This window comes from Anomaloglossus baeobatrachus, chromosome 1, assembly GCF_048569485.1.
Source record: "Anomaloglossus baeobatrachus isolate aAnoBae1 chromosome 1, aAnoBae1.hap1, whole genome shotgun sequence".
NCBI classification, from domain to species: domain Eukaryota; kingdom Metazoa; phylum Chordata; class Amphibia; order Anura; family Aromobatidae; genus Anomaloglossus; species Anomaloglossus baeobatrachus.
In genome coordinates, this window is record NC_134353.1 from 722,739,650 (window position 1) to 722,763,996 (window position 24,347).

The following is a 24,347-nucleotide window of genomic DNA, read 5'->3' on the forward strand; positions in this document are numbered from 1 at the left end:
GCAGGAGTATCAGCAGAAGGTGTTACGCAATCTTACATCTGCTTTTACACTAAACACCAGTGGTGCACAGAGTGAATCTCAACGCTTTTTCATCGATCGGAGGAAATGGTCTTACTTGTCCACATCTGAAGGACCTAGGGCTGGCTGCTGTGCTGAGACGGCGTTGAGTACGGTGTCTCTGCAGAGTTGCATTTTTAGTCATATACAAACTGAGTTGAAAAAGGACAGATGCTGGTGGAAAGGGGAACAGGTGTGTTGGAAAGGGTAAAAAAGTTTGTGTCCATGGGTTTGGTGGTTAAGCAACATTAACATTTGCTGAAGAAACAACATCTAGTATGGTGGGACTGGCAAATTTGGATAAGGTGGTATATACTATGTTACCGCTATATAAAAAATAAGAAGAAGAAAAGAAAGAGAAAGGTAGATTTTCCAATCGCCATTCGGTGTCCACCGTGCTCACAGATAGAAAAGGAGAGGTTGGCAACTGGAAGGTTAGGTGGAGGATACAGAGCATGTTGACTCTCAAACAAATAGTAGCCTGAACTGAGTAAAGGGGGCTTTGCACGCTGCGACATCGCTAATGCGGAGTCATTGGGGTCACGGAATTGGTGACGCACATCCGGCCGCATTAGCGATGTTGCTGCGTGTGACACCGATGAGCGATTTTGCATCGTTGCAAAAACATGCAAAACCGCTCATCGGTGACATGGGGGTCCATTCTCGATTATCATTACTGCAGCAGTATCGATGTAGTTCGTCGCTCCTGAGGCAGCACACGTCGCTATGTGTGACGCCGCAGGAACGAGGAACCTCTCCTTACCTGCCTCCCGGCCGCTATGAGGAAGGAAGGAGGTGGGCGGATGTTCCGGCCACTCATCTCCGCCCCTCCGCTTCTATTGGGCGGCCGCTCAGTGACGTTGCTGTGACGCCGCACGGACCGCCCCCTTAGAAAGGAGGTGGTTTGCCGGTCACAGCGACGTCGCCGGGCACGTAAGTATGTGTGACGGGTCTGCGCGATGTTGTGCGGCACGGGCAGCGATTTGCCCATGTCGCACAACAGATGGGGGCGGGTACCCACGCTAGTGATATCGGGACCGATATTGCAGCGTGTAAAGTAGCCTTTAGACGCCACTCGGATCTGGAGACTGGGTGCCCTGTTAGCGTGACAGGGTCCACGCGACCACCCGGCCCCGGAACTCCCTGTTAACAACACAGGGGCCATTGGTTACGCTGTCCATGTGCGGAGGGGACACACCTGTGGACAGCAGGTGCATCAGCAGCAGCAGGCCTGTTTATGCCACTGGGCTGCACTAGCAGGACTGGTAGGACAGGAGCTGTTCTTAAATGTTCTGCGTTACGAACTGTGGTGGCGACCTGCATCGATGACCTATCCCTGCCTACCTCTGGCCTAATGGGTTCAACACATGGAGGTGTGCTCTTTCGGAGCATAATAGAAGACTGGGCACCTTCTTGTTGGCTCCAGCCCCTTTTATAACCTGGGTCCGCCTCAATCCAGGGTGAACCACAATGCACCTCCTGGAGACAAAAGCAGAGTGACACGTCATGAGTGGCATAACTAGCGTCCTATTTTGAACCGCCACTTGAATGATGACCTCATGGCTGCCACAACCAAAACACCTCAACAGTCATCGTCTGACCAACAACAATGAGGTGACAAGTCATAGGGGGCGTGAATCTGCAAGCCTGTTGGGAGTGGCCTTGCCAAATTGCCAGGACTCCTGATGCCCTGTGGTCTATATGGGCCCCCCACATCAGGGGCAGGGCCAAAGAGTTCATTACCCGACCTAGCCTCTGATGGAGTAAGTGCCTGAGAATGCTCATTAGCATGAAATACAGTTTCTGAAAAAAAGACTATCCGCTTCAGCATGCTGTCTAGGCACAACACAGGACTTTTACACGGCATGGAGTGCAAGTACCTGTGCAAAGAGGCTTTTCTCAGTCAGTGTGAAGCCCCACAGGTGTTGTGTTGGTGCATTACCTTCAGGGACTCTACGTGGAGGAAGAGTCTGGTCACACTTAGGTTGCTTCTTTATATGTATTTTCGTGACGCCACTCTCGGTATTGCGGTCAGTGGGGACCGCCACTGCAGTGTAAGGGGACACCTGGGGCTGATGTTGGGTGCAGTTAGTTTTAGTGGCCTCCCGAGAGTGAGTCAAGCCCCAGGGCTCTGTGTAAATGTGTTGAGCCGCAGGTCGCAGAATGACTCAGGCACAGTCCAAACGAGCATGCGCTGTAGCCCAAAATTAAGACTTTGCCTCAGGAATGACACAGTCAGGCACAGCATACTCAGTTGGCGAAACACTGGAGTTAGGCTGCGGCTGGGGTAAATCGGCACACAGGAAGGAGCAACCGTGGAAACACTTCGTTCAATTGTGAGGGGAGTCATTTTGGAGTTTGGTGAGGAGTACCGTAACGCCAGTGAGCAGCATCTTGTGCCACAGACCAACATTCTTCCAGTGCTGTCTATACTGTTAACCATGATAGGAGCATAAAGTCTGTATTTATAGCAACTGGACATTACAGTACCTGGGTACGGTAGGCTGTGCCTAGACAGTAATGCGTGCACGCAATACTTTGTTTTATTATGAAAACACATATCTGTTTTGGGAAGGACGACTGTATAGACAATCACACTTGCTGCCTCTGCACTGTCAAATTGTCACGTACAGTTTAAATCATAGAGGGACAGCAACACATGTTTGCATTGAATGTTGCTTTTCAAGATTTCCATAAGTGTGTTGCAGAGCTGTGTGGTTTGCATTCACACTGTTATCATCTGCCTTATTTGTGAGGCTTCAGCTAACAAGGGTATTCAGGGTGGTTGATGTGTTTTGTCTATGTTTAGGTAGATAACTGGGAAGCTCTTGTGATGCGCCACTAGTAAGTTGTCTTCGCACACACACACACAAACACACAATTACTGCTGCTACGCAGAGGGCTTAGCAAGCAGTAGACAACTGAATAGATTGTTCTATTATTTCAATTTAATGCATGGTTCTTATTGTTTGTTTTGGGAAAAATGAAACAATCATTTATGAACCCAACTGTAAACAGTGCTTTTCATGTTGTGTGGTTTTGCTGCATACTGTGGATCCCACCAAATACAAGACTTAAAATGAAGCATAAGTCGCAAAGGGAAATTCACTGTGCTACACTGCGGCCTAGCGGGGCTGTTAAACCACCGCCTGCCCCATCACGTGCATCTGCGTGCTCTTCATCCTCTGTGACTGTGGGGACAGCAGTCACACATGCTTTTTCACACTGAACTTCCACCCCGTTACCCGTAAGCGGGAGTGTGATTGGCAGGTCGTCACTTGTTTTTTAAGTGCAAACAGATGGTATTGTTGAGCTGTCAGACATCGAGAGAACCACCATTGGATGAAGAAATCATTATATCCACGCCTCCACCTTCATGAAAGATTGGCTGAACTACCTGCAGTAAATTATTGCGTTCCACAAATGGAAAGGAGTGTAGAATGACATGTGTTGCACCTTGCTTGGCAGCAAAGGAACAATAACTTAGTATTCCAGACAATTTTAGGATGGCAGAAAAAATGTCAGCTCTTTGGGCAAATTAAATAGCGTGGCAAAAGTGGGCAGGTGGGTACAGTGGCCATGTTCTGTGTGTACCAGGACAGTAAAGGAAGCCTCACTTTGTATCCCTCCTAATGATGAAATGCAGCAAGGAATTCCCTGAGTTTGCTATTATTATAGCTTATTAAAAACAGAGCAGGAGGGTGTAATGCAGAGGTGCAAGAAATAGCTTGGCACCAGTGGGGCACAAATAGAGTACAACAGCCACTTTTTGGATGCCACTAAGTTGCAGCATTTTTTGCTATTATTATACCTTATTAAAAACAGAGCAGGAGGGTGTAATGCAGAGGTGCTAGAAATAGCTTGGCACCAGTGGGGCACAAATGGAGTACAACAGCCACTTTTTGGATGCCACTAAGTTGCAGCATTTTTTGCTATTATTATAGCTTATTAAAAACGGAGCAGGAGGGTGTAATGCAGAGGTGCTAGAAATAGCTTGGCACCAGTGGGGCACAAATGGAGTACAACAGCCACTTTTTGGATGCCACTAACTGGCAGCATTTGTTGCTATTATTATAGCTTATTAATAACAGAGCAGGAGGGTATAATGCAGAGGCGCTATAAAATAGCTTGGAACCAGTGGGCCACAAATGGAGTACAACAGCCACTTTTTGGATGCCACTAACTGGCAGCATTTTTTGCTATTATTATAGCTTATTAAAAACAGAGCCGGAGGGTGTAATGCAGAGGTGCTAGAAATAGCTTGGCACCAGTGGGGCACAAATGGAGTACAACAGCCACTATTTGGATGCCACTAAGTTGCAGCATTTTTTGCTATTATTATAGCTTATTAAAAACAGAGCCGGAGGGTGTAATGCAGAGGTGCAAAAAATAGCTTGGCACCAGTGGGGAACAAATGGAGTACAACAGCCACTTTTTGGATGCCACTAAGTTGCAGCATTTTTTGCTATTATTATAGCTGATTAGAAACGGAGCAGGAGGGTGTAATGCAGAGGTGCTAGAAATAGTTGGCACCAGTGGGGCACAAATGGAGTACAACAGCCACTTTTTGGATGCCGCTAAGTTGCAGCATTTTTTGCTATTATTATAGCTTATTAAAAACAGAGAAGGAGGGTGTAATGCAGAGGTGCTAGAAATAGCTTAACACCAGTTGGCCACAAATGGAGTACAACAGCCACTTTTTGGATGTCACTAAGTGGCAGCATTTTTTGCTATTATTATAGCTTATTAAAAACAAAGCTGGAGGGTGTAATGCAGAGGTGCTAGAAATAGCTTTGCACCAGTGGGGCACAATTAGAGTACAACAGCCACTTTTTGGATGTCACTAACTGGCAGCATTTTTTGCTATTATTATAGCTTATTAAAAACAGAGCAAGATGGTGTAATGCAGAGGTGCTAGAAATAGCTTGGCACCAGTGGGCCACAAATGGAGTACAACAGCCACTTTTTGGATGTCACTAAGTGGCAGCATTTTTTGCTATTATTATAGCTTATTAAAAACAGAGCTGGACGGTGTAATTCAGAGGTGCTAGAAATAGCTTGGCACCAGTGGGCCACAAATGGAGTACAACAGCCACTTTTTGGATGCCACTAACTGGCAGCATTTTTTGCTATTATTATAGCTTATTAAAATGGAGCAGGAGGGTGTGATGCAGAGGTGCTAGACATAGCTTGGCACCAATGGGGCACAAATGGAGCACAACAGACACTTTTTGGATGCCACTAAGTTGCAGCATTTTTTGCTATTATTATAGCTTATTAAAAACAGAGCAGGAGGGTGTAATGCAGAGGCGCTAGACATAGCTTGGCACCAGTGGGCCACAAATGGAGTACAACAGCCACTTTTTGGATGCCACTAGCTGGCAGCATTTTTTGCTATTATTATATAACTTATTAAAAAACAGAGCAGGAGGGTTTACTGCAGAGGTGCTAGACATAGCTTGGCACCAGTGGGGCACAAATTGAGTACAACAGCCATTATTTGGATGCCACTAAGTTGCAGCATTTTTTGCTATTATTACACCTTATTAAAAACAGAGCAGGAGGGTGTAATACAGAGGTGATAGAAATAGCTTGGCACCAGTTGGCCACAAATAGAGTACAACAGCCACTTTTTGGATGCCACTAAGTTGCAGCATTTTTTGCTATTTTTATAGCTTATTAAAAACAGAGCAGGAGGGTGTAATGCAGAGGCGCTAGACATAGCTTGGCACCAGTGGGCCACAAATGGAGTACAACAGCCACTTTTTGGATGCCACTAGCTGGCAGCATTTTTTGCTATTATTATATAACTTATTAAAAAACAGAGCAGGAGGGTTTACTGCAGAGGTGCTAGACATAGCTTGGCACCAGTGGGGCACAAATTGAGTACAACAGCCATTTTTGGATGCCACTAAGTTGCAGCATTTTTTGCTATTATTACACCTTATTAAAAACAGAGCAGGAGGGTGTAATACAGAGGTGATAGAAATAGCTTGGCACCAGTTGGCCACAAATAGAGTACAACAGCCACTTTTTGGATGCCACTAAGTGGCAGCATTTTTTTCTATTATTATAGCTTATTAAAAACAGAGCTGGAGGGTGTAATGCAGAGGTGCTAGAAATAGCTTTGCACCAGTGGGGCACAATTGGAGTACAACAGCCACTTTTTGGATGTCACTAACTGGCAGCATTTTTTGCTATTATTATAGCTTATTAAAAACAGAGCAGGATGGTGTAATGCAGAGGTGCTAGAAATAGCTTGGCACCAGTGGGCCACAAATAGAGTACAACAGCCACTTTTTGGATGCCACTAACTGGCAGCATTTTTTGCTATTATTATAGCTTATTAAAAACAGAGCAGGAGGGTGTAATGCAGAGGTGCTAGAAATAGCTTGGCACCAGTGGGACACAAATGGAGTACAACAGCCACTTTTTGGATGCCACTAAGTTGCAGCATTTTTTGCTATTATTATAGCTTATTAAAAACAGAGCAGGAGGGTGTAATGCAGAGGTGCTAGAAATAGCTTGGCACCAGTGGGGCACAAATGGAGTACAACAGCCACTTTTTGGATGCCACTAAGTTGCAGCATTTTTTGCTATTATTATAGCTTATTAAAAACGGAGCAGGAGGGTGTCATGCAGAGGTGCTAGAAATAGCTTGGCACCAGTGGGGCACAAATGGAGTACAACAGCCACTTTTTGAATGCCACTAACTGGCAGCATTTTTTGCTATTATTATAGCTTATTAATAACAGAGCAGGAGGATGTAATGCAGAGGCGCTAAAAAATAGCTTGGCACCAGTGGGTCACAAATGGAGTACAACAGCCACTTTTTGGATGCCACTAACTTGCAGCATTTTTTGCTATTATTATAGCTTAATAAAAACAGAGCCGGAGGGTGTAATGCAGAGGTGCTAGAAATAGCTTGGCACCAGTGGGGCACAAATGGAGTACAACAGCCACTTTTTGGATGCCACTAAGTTGCAGCATTTTTTGCTATTATTATAGCTTATTATAAACAGAGCAGGAGGGTGTAATGCAGAGGTGCTAGAAATAGCTTTTCACCAGTGGGGCACAAATGGAGTACAACAGCCTCTTTTTGGATGTCACTAACTGGCAGCATTTTTTGCAATTTTTATAGCTTATTAAAAACGGAGCAGAAGGGTGTAATGCAGAGGTGCTAGAAATAGCTTGGCACCAGTGGGGCACAAATGGAGTACAACAGCCATTTTTTGGATGCCACTAAGTGGCAGCATTTTTTGCTATTATTATAGCTTATTAAAAACAGAAAGGAGGGTGTAATGCAGAGGTGCTAGAAATAGCTTGGCCCCAGTTGGCCACAAATGGAGTACAACAGCCACTTTTTAGATGTCACTAACTGGCAGCATTTTTTATTATTATTATAGCTTATTGAAATCAGAGCAGGAGGGTGTAATGCAGAGGTGCTAGAAATAGCTTGGCACCAGCGGGCCACAAATGGAGTACAACAGCCACTTTTTGGATGCCACTAACTGGCAGCATTTTTTGCTATTATTATAGCTTATTAAAAACAGAGCAGGAGGGTGTAATGCAGAGGTGCTAGAAATAGCTTGGCACCAGTGGGGCACAAATGGAGTACAACAGCCACTTTTTGGATGCCCCTAAGTTGCAGCATTTTTTGTTATTATTATAGCTTATTAAAAATGGAGCAAAAGGGTGTAATGCAGAGGTGCTAGAATTAGCTTGGCACCAGTGGGGCACAAATGGAGTACAAAAGCCACTTTTTGGATGCCACTAAGTTGCAGCATTTTTTGCTATTATTATAGCTTATTACAAGTGGAACAGGAGGGTGTAATGCAGAGGTGCTAGAAATAGCTTGGCACCAGTGGGGCACAAATGGAGTACAACAGTCACTTTTTGGATGCCACTAACTGGCAGCATTTTTTGCTATTATTATAGCTTATTAAAAACAGAGCCGGAGGGTGTAATGCAGAGGTGCTAGAAATAGCTTAACACCAGTTGGCCACAAATGGAGTACAACAGCCACTTTTTGGATGTCACTAAGTGGCAGCATTTTTTGCTATTATTATAGCTTATTAAAAACAGAGCTGGACGGTGTAATTCAGAGGTGCTAGAAATAGCTTGGCACCAGTGGGCCACAAATGGAGTACAACAGCCACTTTTTGGATGCCACTAACTGGCAGCATTTTTTGCTATTATTATAGCTTATTAAAAATGGAGCAGGAGGGTGTGATGCAGAGGTGCTAGACATAGCTTGGCATCAATGGGGCACAAATGGAGCACAACAGACACTTTTTGGATGCCACTAAGTTGCAGCATTTTTTGCTATTATTATAGCTTATTAAAAACAGAGCAGGAGGGTGTAATGCAGAGGCGCTAGACATAGCTTGGCACCAGTGGGCCACAAATGGAGTACAACAGCCACTTTTTGGATGCCACTAGCTGGCAGCATTTTTTGCTATTATTATATAACTTATTAAAAAACAGAGCAGGAGGGTTTACTGCAGAGGTGCTAGACATAGCTTGGCACCAGTGGGGCACAAATTGAGTACAACAGCCATTTTTTGGATGCCACTAAGTTGCAGCATTTTTTGCTATTATTACACCTTATTAAAAACAGAGCAGGAGGGTGTAATACAGAGGTGATAGAAATAGCTTGGCACCAGTTGGCCACAAATAGAGTACAACAGCCACTTTTTGGATGCCACTAAGTTGCAGCATTTTTTGCTATTATTATAGCTTATTAAAAACAGAGCAGGAGGGTGTAATGCAGAGGCGCTAGACATAGCTTGGCACCAGTGGGCCACAAATGGAGTACAACAGCCACTTTTTGGATGCCACTAGTTGGCAGCATTTTTTTGCTATTATTATATAACTTATTAAAAAACAGAGCAGGAGGGTTTACTGCAGAGGTGCTAGACATAGCTTGGCACCAGTGGGGCACAAATTGAGTACAACAGCCATTTTTTGGATGCCACTAAGTTGCAGCATTTTTTGCTATTATTACACCTTATTAAAAACAGAGCAGGAGGGTGTAATGCAGAGGTGCTAGAAATAGCTTGGCATCAGTGGGGCACAAATGGAGTACAACAGCCACTTTTTGGATGTCACTAACTGGCAGCATTTTTTGCTATTATTATAGCTTATTAAAAACAGAGCAGGAGGGTGTAATGCAGAGGTGCTAGAAATAGCTTAACACCAGTTGGCCACAAATGGAGTACAACAGCCACTTTTTGGATGTCACTAAGTGGCAGCATTTTTTGCTATTATTATAGCTTATTAAAAACAGAGCTGGACGGTGTAATTCAGAGGTGCTAGAAATAGCTTGGCACCAGTGGGCCACAAATGGAGTACAACAGCCACTTTTTGGATGCCACTAACTGGCAGCATTTTTTGCTATTATTATAGCTTATTAAAATGAAGCAGGAGGGTGTGATGCAGAGGTGCTAGACATAGCTTGGCACCAATGGGGCACAAATGGAGCACAACAGACACTTTTTGGATGCCACTAAGTTGCAGCATTTTTTGCTATTATTATAGCTTATTAAAAACAGAGCAGGAGGGTGTAATGCAGAGGCGCTAGACATAGCTTGGCACCAGTGGGCCACAAATGGAGTACAACAGCCACTTTTTGGATGCCACTAGCTGGCAGCATTTTTTGCTATTATTATATAACTTATTAAAAAACAGAGCAGGAGGGTTTACTGCAGAGGTGCTAGACATAGCTTGGCACCAGTGGGGCACAAATTGAGTACAACAGCCATTATTTGGATGCCACTAAGTTGCAGCATTTTTTGCTATTATTACACCTTATTAAAAACAGAGCAGGAGGGTGTAATACAGAGGTGATAGAAATAGCTTGGCACCAGTTGGCCACAAATAGAGTACAACAGCCACTTTTTGGATGCCACTAAGTTGCAGCATTTTTTGCTATTTTTATAGCTTATTAAAAACAGAGCAGGAGGGTGTAATGCAGAGGCGCTAGACATAGCTTGGCACCAGTGGGCCACAAATGGAGTACAACAGCCACTTTTTGGATGCCACTAGCTGGCAGCATTTTTTGCTATTATTATATAACTTATTAAAAAACAGAGCAGGAGGGTTTACTGCAGAGGTGCTAGACATAGCTTGGCACCAGTGGGGCACAAATTGAGTACAACAGCCATTTTTTGGATGCCACTAAGTTGCAGCATTTTTTGCTATTATTACACCTTATTAAAAACAGAGCAGGAGGGTGTAATGCAGAGGTGCTAGAAATAGCTTGGCATCAGTGGGGCACAAATGGAGTACAACAGCCACTTTTTGGATGTCACTAACTGGCAGCATTTTTTGCTATTATTATAGCTTATTAAAAACAGAGCAGGAGGGTGTAATGCAGAGGTGCTAGAAATAGCTTAACACCAGTTGGCCACAAATGGAGTACAACAGCCACTTTTTGGATGTCACTAAGTGGCAGCATTTTTTGCTATTATTATAGCTTATTAAAAACAGAGCTGGACGGTGTAATTCAGAGGTGCTAGAAATAGCTTGGCACCAGTGGGCCACAAATGGAGTACAACAGCCACTTTTTGGATGCCACTAACTGGCAGCATTTTTTGCTATTATTATAGCTTATTAAAATGAAGCAGGAGGGTGTGATGCAGAGGTGCTAGACATAGCTTGGCACCAATGGGGCACAAATGGAGCACAACAGACACTTTTTGGATGCCACTAAGTTGCAGCATTTTTTGCTATTATTATAGCTTATTAAAAACAGAGCAGGAGGGTGTAATGCAGAGGCGCTAGACATAGCTTGGCACCAGTGGGCCACAAATGGAGTACAACAGCCACTTTTTGGATGCCACTAGCTGGCAGCATTTTTTGCTATTATTATATAACTTATTAAAAAACAGAGCAGGAGGGTTTACTGCAGAGGTGCTAGACATAGCTTGGCACCAGTGGGGCACAAATTGAGTACAACAGCCATTATTTGGATGCCACTAAGTTGCAGCATTTTTTGCTATTATTACACCTTATTAAAAACAGAGCAGGAGGGTGTAATACAGAGGTGATAGAAATAGCTTGGCACCAGTTGGCCACAAATAGAGTACAACAGCCACTTTTTGGATGCCACTAAGTGGCAGCATTTTTTTCTATTATTATAGCTTATTAAAAACAGAGCTGGAGGGTGTAATGCAGAGGTGCTAGAAATAGCTTTGCACCAGTGGGGCACAATTGGAGTACAACAGCCACTTTTTGGATGTCACTAACTGGCAGCATTTTTTGCTATTATTATAGCTTATTAAAAACAGAGCAGGATGGTGTAATGCAGAGGTGCTAGAAATAGCTTGGCACCAGTGGGCCACAAATAGAGTACAACAGCCACTTTTTGGATGCCACTAACTGGCAGCATTTTTTGCTATTATTATAGCTTATTAAAAACAGAGCAGGAGGGTGTAATGCAGAGGTGCTAGAAATAGCTTGGCACCAGTGGGACACAAATGGAGTACAACAGCCACTTTTTGGATGCCACTAAGTTGCAGCATTTTTTGCTATTATTATAGCTTATTAAAAACAGAGCAGGAGGGTGTAATGCAGAGGTGCTAGAAATAGCTTGGCACCAGTGGGGCACAAATGGAGTACAACAGCCACTTTTTGGATGCCACTAAGTTGCAGCATTTTTTGCTATTATTATAGCTTATTAAAAACGGAGCAGGAGGGTGTCATGCAGAGGTGCTAGAAATAGCTTGGCACCAGTGGGGCACAAATGGAGTACAACAGCCACTTTTTGAATGCCACTAACTGGCAGCATTTTTTGCTATTATTATAGCTTATTAATAACAGAGCAGGAGGATGTAATGCAGAGGCGCTAAAAAATAGCTTGGCACCAGTGGGTCACAAATGGAGTACAACAGCCACTTTTTGGATGCCACTAACTTGCAGCATTTTTTGCTATTATTATAGCTTAATAAAAACAGAGCCGGAGGGTGTAATGCAGAGGTGCTAGAAATAGCTTGGCACCAGTGGGGCACAAATGGAGTACAACAGCCACTTTTTGGATGCCACTAAGTTGCAGCATTTTTTGCTATTATTATAGCTTATTATAAACAGAGCAGGAGGGTGTAATGCAGAGGTGCTAGAAATAGCTTTGCACCAGTGGGGCACAAATGGAGTACAACAGCCTCTTTTTGGATGTCACTAACTGGCAGCATTTTTTGCAATTTTTATAGCTTATTAAAAACGGAGCAGAAGGGTGTAATGCAGAGGTGCTAGAAATAGCTTGGCACCAGTGGGGCACAAATGGAGTACAACAGCCATTTTTTGGATGCCACTAAGTGGCAGCATTTTTTGCTATTATTATAGCTTATTAAAAACAGAAAGGAGGGTGTAATGCAGAGGTGCTAGAAATAGCTTGGCCCCAGTTGGCCACAAATGGAGTACAACAGCCACTTTTTAGATGTCACTAACTGGCAGCATTTTTTATTATTATTATAGCTTATTGAAATCAGAGCAGGAGGGTGTAATGCAGAGGTGCTAGAAATAGCTTGGCACCAGCGGGCCACAAATGGAGTACAACAGCCACTTTTTGGATGCCACTAACTGGCAGCATTTTTTGCTATTATTATAGCTTATTAAAAACAGAGCAGGAGGGTGTAATGCAGAGGTGCTAGAAATAGCTTGGCACCAGTGGGGCACAAATGGAGTACAACAGCCACTTTTTGGATGCCCCTAAGTTGCAGCATTTTTTGCTATTATTATAGCTTATTAAAAATGGAGCAAAAGGGTGTAATGCAGAGGTGCTAGAATTAGCTTGGCACCAGTGGGGCACAAATGGAGTACAAAAACCACTTTTTGGATGCCACTAAGTTGCAGCATTTTTTGCTATTATTATAGCTTATTACAAGTGGAACAGGAGGGTGTAATGCAGAGGTGCTAGAAATAGCTTGGCACCAGTGGGGCACAAATGGAGTACAACAGTCACTTTTTGGATGCCACTAACTGGCAGCATTTTTTGCTATTATTATAGCTTATTAAAAACAGAGCCGGAGGGTGTAATGCAGAGGTGCTAGAAATAGCTTAACACCAGTTGGCCACAAATGGAGTACAACAGCCACTTTTTGGATGTCACTAAGTGGCAGCATTTTTTGCTATTATTATAGCTTATTAAAAACAGAGCTGGACGGTGTAATTCAGAGGTGCTAGAAATAGCTTGGCACCAGTGGGCCACAAATGGAGTACAACAGCCACTTTTTGGATGCCACTAACTGGCAGCATTTTTTGCTATTATTATAGCTTATTAAAAATGGAGCAGGAGGGTGTGATGCAGAGGTGCTAGACATAGCTTGGCATCAATGGGGCACAAATGGAGCACAACAGACACTTTTTGGATGCCACTAAGTTGCAGCATTTTTTGCTATTATTATAGCTTATTAAAAACAGAGCAGGAGGGTGTAATGCAGAGGCGCTAGACATAGCTTGGCACCAGTGGGCCACAAATGGAGTACAACAGCCACTTTTTGGATGCCACTAGCTGGCAGCATTTTTTGCTATTATTATATAACTTATTAAAAAACAGAGCAGGAGGGTTTACTGCAGAGGTGCTAGACATAGCTTGGCACCAGTGGGGCACAAATTGAGTACAACAGCCATTTTTTGGATGCCACTAAGTTGCAGCATTTTTTGCTATTATTACACCTTATTAAAAACAGAGCAGGAGGGTGTAATACAGAGGTGATAGAAATAGCTTGGCACCAGTTGGCCACAAATAGAGTACAACAGCCACTTTTTGGATGCCACTAAGTTGCAGCATTTTTTGCTATTATTATAGCTTATTAAAAACAGAGCAGGAGGGTGTAATGCAGAGGCGCTAGACATAGCTTGGCACCAGTGGGCCACAAATGGAGTACAACAGCCACTTTTTGGATGCCACTAGTTGGAAGCATTTTTTTGCTATTATTATATAACTTATTAAAAAACAGAGCAGGAGGGTTTACTGCAGAGGTGCTAGACATAGCTTGGCACCAGTGGGGCACAAATTGAGTACAACAGCCATTTTTTGGATGCCACTAAGTTGCAGCATTTTTTGCTATTATTACACCTTATTAAAAACAGAGCAGGAGGGTGTAATGCAGAGGTGCTAGAAATAGCTTGGCATCAGTGGGGCACAAATGGAGTACAACAGCCACTTTTTGGATGTCACTAACTGGCAGCATTTTTTGCTATTATTATAGCTTATTAAAAACAGAGCAGGAGGGTGTAATGCAGAGGTGCTAGAAATAGCTTAACACCAGTTGGCCACAAATGGAGTACAACAGCCACTTTTTGGATGTCACTAAGTGGCAGCATTTTTTGCTATTATTATAGCTTATTAAAAACAGAGCTGGACGGTGTAATTCAGAGGTGCTAGAAATAGCTTGGCACCAGTGGGCCACAAATGGAGTACAACAGCCACTTTTTGGATGCCACTAACTGGCAGCATTTTTTGCTATTATTATAGCTTATTAAAATGAAGCAGGAGGGTGTGATGCAGAGGTGCTAGACATAGCTTGGCACCAATGGGGCACAAATGGAGCACAACAGACACTTTTTGGATGCCACTAAGTTGCAGCATTTTTTGCTATTATTATAGCTTATTAAAAACAGAGCAGGAGGGTGTAATGCAGAGGCGCTAGACATAGCTTGGCACCAGTGGGCCACAAATGGAGTACAACAGCCACTTTTTGGATGCCACTAGCTGGCAGCATTTTTTGCTATTATTATATAACTTATTAAAAAACAGAGCAGGAGGGTTTACTGCAGAGGTGCTAGACATAGCTTGGCACCAGTGGGGCACAAATTGAGTACAACAGCCATTATTTGGATGCCACTAAGTTGCAGCATTTTTTGCTATTATTACACCTTATTAAAAACAGAGTAGGAGGGTGTAATACAGAGGTGATAGAAATAGCTTGGCACCAGTTGGCCACAAATAGAGTACAACAGCCACTTTTTGGATGCCACTAAGTTGCAGCATTTTTTGCTATTTTTATAGCTTATTAAAAACAGAGCAGGAGGGTGTAATGCAGAGGCGCTAGACATAGCTTGGCACCAGTGGGCCACAAATGGAGTACAACAGCCACTTTTTGGATGCCACTAGCTGGCAGCATTTTTTGCTATTATTATATAACTTATTAAAAAACAGAGCAGGAGGGTTTACTGCAGAGGTGCTAGACATAGCTTGGCACCAGTGGGGCACAAATTGAGTACAACAGCCATTTTTTGGATGCCACTAAGTTGCAGCATTTTTTGCTATTATTACACCTTATTAAAAACAGAGCAGGAGGGTGTAATACAGAGGTGATAGAAATAGCTTGGCACCAGTTGGCCACAAATAGAGTACAACAGCCACTTTTTGGATGCCACTAAGTGGCAGCATTTTTTTCTATTATTATAGCTTATTAAAAACAGAGCTGGAGGGTGTAATGCAGAGGTGCTAGAAATAGCTTTGCACCAGTGGGGCACAATTGGAGTACAACAGCCACTTTTTGGATGTCACTAACTGGCAGCATTTTTTGCTATTATTATAGCTTATTAAAAACAGAGCAGGATGGTGTAATGCAGAGGTGCTAGAAATAGCTTGGCACCAGTGGGCCACAAATAGAGTACAACAGCCACTTTTTGGATGCCACTAACTGGCAGCATTTTTTGCTATTATTATAGCTTATTAAAAACAGAGCAGGAGGGTGTAATGCAGAGGTGCTAGAAATAGCTTGGCACCAGTGGGGCACAAATGGAGTACAACAGCCACTTTTTGGATGCCACTAAGTTGCAGCATTTTTTGCTATTATTATAGCTTATTAAAAACAGAGCAGGAGGGTGTAATGCAGAGGTGCTAGAAATAGCTTGGCACCAGTGGGGCACAAATGGAGTACAACAGCCACTTTTTGGATGCCACTAAGTTGCAGCATTTTTTGCTATTATTATAGCTTATTAAAAACGGAGCAGGAGGGTGTCATGCAGAGGTGCTAGAAATAGCTTGGCACCAGTGGGGCACAAATGGAGTACAACAGCCACTTTTTGAATGCCACTAACTGGCAGCATTTTTTGCTATTATTATAGCTTATTAATAACAGAGCAGGAGGATGTAATGCAGAGGCGCTAAAAAATAGCTTGGCACCAGTGGGTCACAAATGGAGTACAACAGCCACTTTTTGGATGCCACTAACTTGCAGCATTTTTTGCTATTATTATAGCTTAATAAAAACAGAGCCGGAGGGTGTAATGCAGAGGTGCTAGAAATAGCTTGGCACCAGTGGGGCACAAATGGAGTACAACAGCCACTTTTTGGATGCCACTAAGTTGCAGCATTTTTTGCTATTATTATAGCTTATTATAAACAGAGCAGGAGGGTGTAATGCAGAGGTGCTAGAAATAGCTTTGCACCAGTGGGGCACAAATGGAGTACAACAGCCTCTTTTTGGATGTCACTAACTGGCAGCATTTTTTGCAATTTTTATAGCTTATTAAAAACGGAGCAGAAGGGTGTAATGCAGAGGTGCTAGAAATAGCTTGGCACCAGTGGGGCACAAATGGAGTACAACAGCCATTTTTTGGATGCCACTAAGTGGCAGCATTTTTTGCTATTATTATAGCTTATTAAAAACAGAAAGGAGGGTGTAATGCAGAGGTGCTAGAAATAGCTTGGCCCCAGTTGGCCACAAATGGAGTACAACAGCCACTTTTTGGATGTCACTAACTGGCAGCATTTTTTATTATTATTATAGCTTATTGAAATCAGAGCAGGAGGGTGTAATGCAGAGGTGCTAGAAATAGCTTGGCACCAGCGGGCCACAAATGGAGTACAACAGCCACTTTTTGGATGCCACTAACTGGCAGCATTTTTTGCTATTATTATAGCTTATTAAAAACAGAGCAGGAGGGTGTAATGCAGAGGTGCTAGAAATAGCTTGGCACCAGTGGGGCACAAATGGAGTACAACAGCCACTTTTTGGATGCCCCTAAGTTGCAGCATTTTTTGCTATTATTATAGCTTATTAAAAATAGAGCAAAAGGGTGTAATGCAGAGGTGCTAGAATTAGCTTGGCACCAGTGGGGCACAAATGGAGTACAAAAGCCACTTTTTGGATGCCACTAAGTTGCAGCATTTTTTGCTATTATTATAGCTTATTACAAGTGGAACAGGAGGGTGTAATGCAGAGGTGCTAGAAATAGCTTGGCACCAGTGGGGCACAAATGGAGTACAACAGTCACTTTTTGGATGCCACTAACTGGCAGCATTTTTTGCTATTATTATAGCTTATTAAAAACAGAGCCGGAGGGTGTAATGCAGAGGTGCTAGAAATAGCTTAACACCAGTTGGCCACAAATGGAGTACAACAGCCACTTTTTGGATGTCACTAAGTGGCAGCATTTTTTGCTATTATTATAGCTTATTAAAAACAGAGCTGGACGGTGTAATTCAGAGGTGCTAGAAATAGCTTGGCACCAGTGGGCCACAAATGGAGTACAACAGCCACTTTTTGGATGCCACTAAGTGGCAGCATTTTTTGCTATTATTATAGCTTATTAAAAACAGAAAGGAGGGTGTAATGCAGAGGTGCTAGAAATAGCTTGGCCCCAGTTGGCCACAAATGGAGTACAACAGCCACTTTTTGGATGTCACTAACTGGCAGCATTTTTTATTATTATTATAGCTTATTGAAATCAGAGCAGGAGGGTGTAATGCAGAGGTGCTAGAAATAGCTTGGCACCAGCGGGCCACAAATGGAGTACAACAGCCACTTTTTGGATGCCACTAACTGGCAGCATTTTTTGCTATTATTATAGCTTATTAAAAACAGAGCAGGAGGGTGTAATGCAGAGGTGCTAGAAATAGCTTGGCACCAGTGGGGCACAAATGGAGTACAACAGCCACTTTTTGGATGCCCCTAAGTTGCAGCATTTTTTGCTATTATTATAGCTTATTAAAAATAGAGCAAAAGGGTGTAATGCAGAGGTGCTAGAATTAGCTTGGCACCAGTGGGGCACAAATGGAGTACAAAAGCCACTTTTTGGATGCCACTAAGTTGCAGCATTTTTTGCTATTATTATAGCTTATTACAAGTGGAACAGGAGGGTGTAATGCAGAGGTGCTAGAAATAGCTTGGCACCAGTGGGGCACAAATGGAGAACAACAGTCACTTTTTGGATGCCACTAACTGGCAGCATTTTTTGCTATTATTATAGCTTATTAAAAACAGAGCCGGAGGGTGTAATGCAGAGGTGCTAGAAATAGCTTAACACCAGTTGGCCACAAATGGAGTACAACAGCCACTTTTTGGATGTCACTAAGTGGCAGCATTTTTTGCTATTATTATAGCTTATTAAAAACAGAGCTGGACGGTGTAATTCAGAGGTGCTAGAAATAGCTTGGCACCAGTGGGCCACAAATGGAGTACAACAGCCACTTTTTGGATGCCACTAACTGGCAGCATTTTTTGCTATTATTATAGCTTATTAAAAATGGAGCAGGAGGGTGTGATGCAGAGGTGCTAGACATAGCTTGGCACCAATGGGGCACAAATGGAGCACAACAGACACTTTTTGGATGCCACTAAGTTGCAGCATTTTTTGCTATTATTATAGCTTATTAAAAACAGAGCAGGAGGGTGTAATGCAGAGGCGCTAGACATAGCTTGGCACCAGTGGGCCACAAATGGAGTACAACAGCCACTTTTTGGATGCCACTAGCTGGCAGCATTTTTTGCTATTATTATATAACTTATTAAAAAACAGAGCAGGAGGGTTTACTGCAGAGGTGCTAGACATAGCTTGGCACCAGTGGGGCACAAATTGAGTACAACAGCCATTTTTTGGATGCCACTAAGTTGCAGCATTTTTTGCTATTATTACACCTTATTAAAAACAGCAGGAGGGTGTAATACAGAGGTGATAGAAATAGCTTGGCACCAGTTGGCCACAAATAGAGTACAACAACCACTTTTTGGATGCCACTAAGTTGCAGCATTTTTTGCTATTATTATAGCTTATTAAAAACAGAGCAGGAGGGTGTAATGCAGAGGCGCTAGACATAGCTTGGCACCAGTGGGCCACAAATGGAGTACAACAGCCACTTTTTGGATGCCACTAGTTGGCAGCATTTTTTGCTATTATTATATAACTTATTAAAAAACAGAGCAGGAGGGTTTACGGCAGAGGTGCTAGACATAGCTTGGCACCAGTGGGGCACAAATTGAGTACAACAGCCATTTTTTGGATGCCACTAAGTTGCAGCATTTTTTGCTATTATTACACCTTATTAAAAACAGAGCAGGAGGGTGTAATGCAGAGGTGCTAGAAATAGCTTGGCACCAGTGGGGCACAAATGGAGTACAACAGCCACTTTTTGGATGCCACTAAGTTGCAGCATTTTTTACTATTATTATAGCTTATTAAAAACGGAGCAGGAGGGTGTAATGCAGAGGTGCTAGAAATAGCTTGGCACCAGTGGGCCACAAATGGAGTACAACAGCCACTTTTTGGATGCCACTAACCTGCAGCATTTTTTGCTATTATTATAGCTTATTAATAACAGAGCAGGAGGGTGTAATGCAGAGGCGCTAAAAAATAGCTTGGCACCAGTGGGTCACAAATGGAGTACAACAGCCACTTTTTGGATGCCACTAACTGGCAGCATTTTTTGCTATTATTATAGCTTATTAAAAACAGAGCCGGAGGGTGTAATGCAGAGGTGCTAGAAATAGCTTGGCACCAGTGGGGCACAAATGGAGTACAACAGCCACTTTTTGGATACCACTAAGTTGCAGCATTTTTTGCTATTATTATAGCTTATTAAAAACAGAGCAGGAGGGTGTAATGCAGAGGGGCTAGAAATAGCTTGGCACCAGTGGGGCACAAATGGAGTACAACAGCCACTTTTTGGATGCCACTAAGTGGCAGCATTTTTTGCTATTATTATAGCTTATTAAAAACAGAGCTGGAGGGTGTAATGCAGAGGTGCTAGAAATAGCTTGGCACCAGTGGGGCACAAATAGAGTACAACAGCCACTTTTTGGATGTCACTAACTGGCAGCATTTTTTGCTATTATTATAGCTTATTAAAAACAGAGCAGGAGGGTGTAATGCAGAGGTGCTAGAAATAGCTTGGCACCAGTGGGCCAAAAATGCAGTACAACAGCCACATTTTGGATGCCACTAACTGGCAGCATTTTTTGCTATTATTATAGCTTATTAAAAATGGAGCAGGAGGGTGTAATGCAGAGGTGCTAGACATAGCTTAGCACCAATGGGGCACAAATGGAGCACAACAGACCCTTTTTTGGAGGCCACTAAGTTGCAGCATTTTTTGCTATTATTATAGCTTGTTAAAAACAGAGCAGAAGGGTGTAATGCAGAGGCGCTAGAAATAGCTTGGCACCAGTGGGCCGCAAATGGAGTACAACAGACACTTTTTGGATGTCACTAACTGGCAGCATTTTTTCCTATTATTATAGCTTATTAAAAATAGAGCAGGAGATTGTAATGCAGAGGTGCTAGAAATAGCTTGGCACCAGTGGGCCACAAATGGAGTACAACAGCCACTTTTTGGATGCCACTAACTGGCAGCATTTTTTGCTATTATTATAGCTTATTAAAAATGGAGCAGGAGGGTGTATTGCAGAGGTGCTAGACATAGCTTAGCACCAATGGGGCACAAATGGAGCACAACAGACCCTTTTTTGAATGCCACTAAGTTGCAGCATTTTTTGCTATTATTATAGCTTATTAAAAACAGAGCAGGAGGATGTAATGCTTAGGTGCTAGAAATAGCTTGGCACCAGTGGGCCACAAATGAAGTACAACAGTCACTTTTTGGATGCCACTAACTGGCAGCATTTTTTGCTATTATTATAGCTTGTTAAAAACAGAGCAGAAGTGTGTAATGCAGAGGTGCTAGAAATAGCTGGGCACCAGTGGGGCACAAATGGAGTACAACAGCCACTTTTTGGCTGCCACTAACTGGCAGCACTCTTTTAAATTAAAATGGCTTTCCAAAAATGTTCAGGAGGGTGTAATGCAGAGGTGCTAGAAATAACTTGGCACCAGTGGGGCACAAATGGAGTACAACATCCACTTTTTGGGTGCTACTAAGTTGCAGCATTTTTTACTATTATAGCTTATTAAAAACAGAGCCGGAGGGTGTAATGCAGAGGTGCTAGAAATAGCTTGGCACCAGAGGGGCACAAATGGAGTACAACAGCCACTTTTTGGATGCCACTAACTTGCAGCACTCTTTTAAATTAAAATGGCTTTGCAAAAATGTGCAGGAGGGTGTAATGCAGAGGTGCTAGAAATAACTTGGCACCAGTGGGTCACAAATGGAGTACAACAACCACTTTTTGGATGTCACTAACTGGCAGCATTTTTTGCTAATATTATAGCTTATTAAAAACAGAGCAGGATGGTGTAATGCAGAGGTGCTAGAAATAGCTTGGCACCAGTGGGCCACAAATGGAGTACAACAGCCACTTTTTGGATGCCACTAACTGGCAGCATTTTTTGCTATTATTATAGCTTATTAAAAACAGAGCAGGAGGGTGTAATGCAGAGGTGCTAGAAATAGTTGGCACCAGTGGGGCACAAATGGCGTACAACAGCCACTTTTTGGATGCCACTAAGTTGCCGCATTTTTTGCTATTATTATAGCTTAATAAAAACAGAGCAGGAGGGTGAAATGCAGAGGTGCTAGAAATAGCGTGGCACCTGTGGGGCACAAATGGAGTACAACAGCCGCTTTTTGGATGCCACTAAGTTGCAGCATTTTTTGCTATTATTATAGCTTATTAAAAACGGAGCAGGAGGGTGTAATGCAGAGGTGCTAGAAATAGCTTGGCACCAGTGGGGCACAAATGGAATACAACAGCCACTTTTTGAATGCCAGTAACTGGCAGCATTTTTTGCTATTATTATAGCTTATTAATAATAGAGCAGGAGGGTGTAATGCTGAGGCGCTAAAACATTGCTTGGCACCAGTGGGTCACAAATGGAGTACAACAGCCACTTTTTGAATGCCACTAACTGGCAGCATTTTTTGCTATTAATATAGCTTATTAAAAACAGAGCCGGAGGGTGTAATGCAGAGGTGCTAGAAATAGCTTGGCACCAGTGGGGCACAAATGGAGTACAACAGCCACTTTTTGGATGTCACTAACTGGCAGCATTTTTTGCTATTATTATAGCTTATTAAAAACAGAGCCGGAGGGTGTAATGCAGAGGTGCTAGAAATAGCTTGGCACCAGCGGGCCACAAATGGAGTACAACAGCCACTTTTTGGATGCCACTAAGTTGCAGCATTTTTTGCTATTATTATAGCTTATTAAAAACGGAGCAGGAGGGTGTAATGCAGAGGTGCTAGAAATAGCTTGGCACCAGTGGGCCACAAATGGAGTAAAACAGCGACTTTTTGGATGCCACTAACTGGCAGCATTTTTTGCTATTATTATAGCTTATTAATAACAGAGCAGGAGGGTGTAATGCAGAGGCGCTAAAAAATAGCTTGGCACCAGTGGGTCACAAATGGAGTACAACAGCCACTTTTTGGATGCCACTAACTGGCAGCATTTTTTGCTATTATTATAGCTTATTAAAAACAGAGCCGGAGGGTGTAATGCAGAGGTGCTAGAAATAGCTTGGCACCAGTGGGGCACAAATGGAGTACAACAGCCACTTTTTGGATACCACTAAGTTGCAGCATTTTTTGCTATTATTATAGCTTATTAAAAACAGAGCAGGAGGGTGTAATGCAGAGGTGCTAGAAAAAGCTTGGCACCAGTGGGGCACAAATGGAGTACAAATGCCACTTTTTGGATGCCACTAAGTGGCAGCATTTTTTGCTCTTATTATAGCTTATTAAAAACAGAGCTGGAGGGTATAATGCAGAGGTGCTAGAAATAGCTTGGCACCAGTGGGGCACAAATAGAGTACAACAGCCACTTTTTGGATGTCACTAACTGGCAGCATTTTTTGCTATTATTATAGCTTATTAAAAATGGAGCAGGAGGGTGTAATGCAGAGGTGCTAGACATAGCTTAGCACCAATGGGGCACAAATGGAGCACAACAGACCATTTTTTGGATTCCACTAAGTTGCAGCATTTTTTGCTATTATTATAGCTTATTAAAAACAGAGCAGGAGGGTGTAATGCTTAGGTGCTAGAAATAGCGTGGCACCAGTGGGCCACAAATGAAGTACAACAGTCACTTTTTGGATGCCACTAACTGGCAGCATTTTTTGCTATTATTATAGCTTGTTAAAAACAGAGCAGAAGGGTATAATGCAGAGGCGCTAGAAATAGCTTGGCACCAGTGGGCCGCAAATGGAGTACAACAGCCACTTTTTGGATGTCACTAACTGGCAGCATTTTTTGCTATTATTATAGCTTATTAAAAACAGAGCAGGAGATTGTAATGCAGAGGTGCTAGAAATAGCTTGGCACCAGTGGGCCGCAAATGGAGTACAACAGCCACTTTTTGGATGCCACTAACTGGCAGCATTTTTTGCTATTATTATAGCTTATTAAAAATGGAGCAGGAGGGTGTAATGCAGAGGTGCTAGACATAGCTTAGCACCAATGGGGCACAAATGGAGCACAACAGACCCTTTTTTGAATGCCACTAAGTTGCAGCATTTTTTGCTATTATTATAGCTTATTAAAAACAGAGCAGGAGGGTGTAATGCTTAGGTGCTAGAAATAGCTTGGCACCAGTGGGCCACAAATGAAGTACAACAGTCACTTTTTGGATGCCACTAACTGGCAGCATTTTTTGCTATTATTATAGCTTGTTAAAAACAGAGCAGAAGAGTGTAATGCAGAGGTGCTAAAAATAGCTGGGCACCAGTGGGGCACAAATGGAGTACAACAGCCACTTTTTGGCTGCCACTAACTGGCAGCACTCTTTTAAATTAAAATGGCTTTCCAAAAATGTTCAGGAGGGTGTAATGCAGAGGTGCTAGAAATAACTTGGCACCAGTGGGGCACAAATGGAGTACAACATCCACTTTTTGGATGCTACTAAGTTGCAGCATTTTTTACTATTATAGCTTATTAAAAACAGAGCAGGAGGGTGTAATGCAGAGGTGCTAGAAATAGCTTGGCACCAGTGGGGCACAAATGGAGTACAAATGCCACTTTTTGGATGCCACTAAGTGGCAGCATTTTTTGCTATTATTATAGCTTATTAAAAACAGAGCTGGAGGGTGTAATGCAGAGGTGCTAGAAATAGCTTGGCACCAGTGGGGCACAAATAGAGTACAACAGCCACTTTTTGGATGTC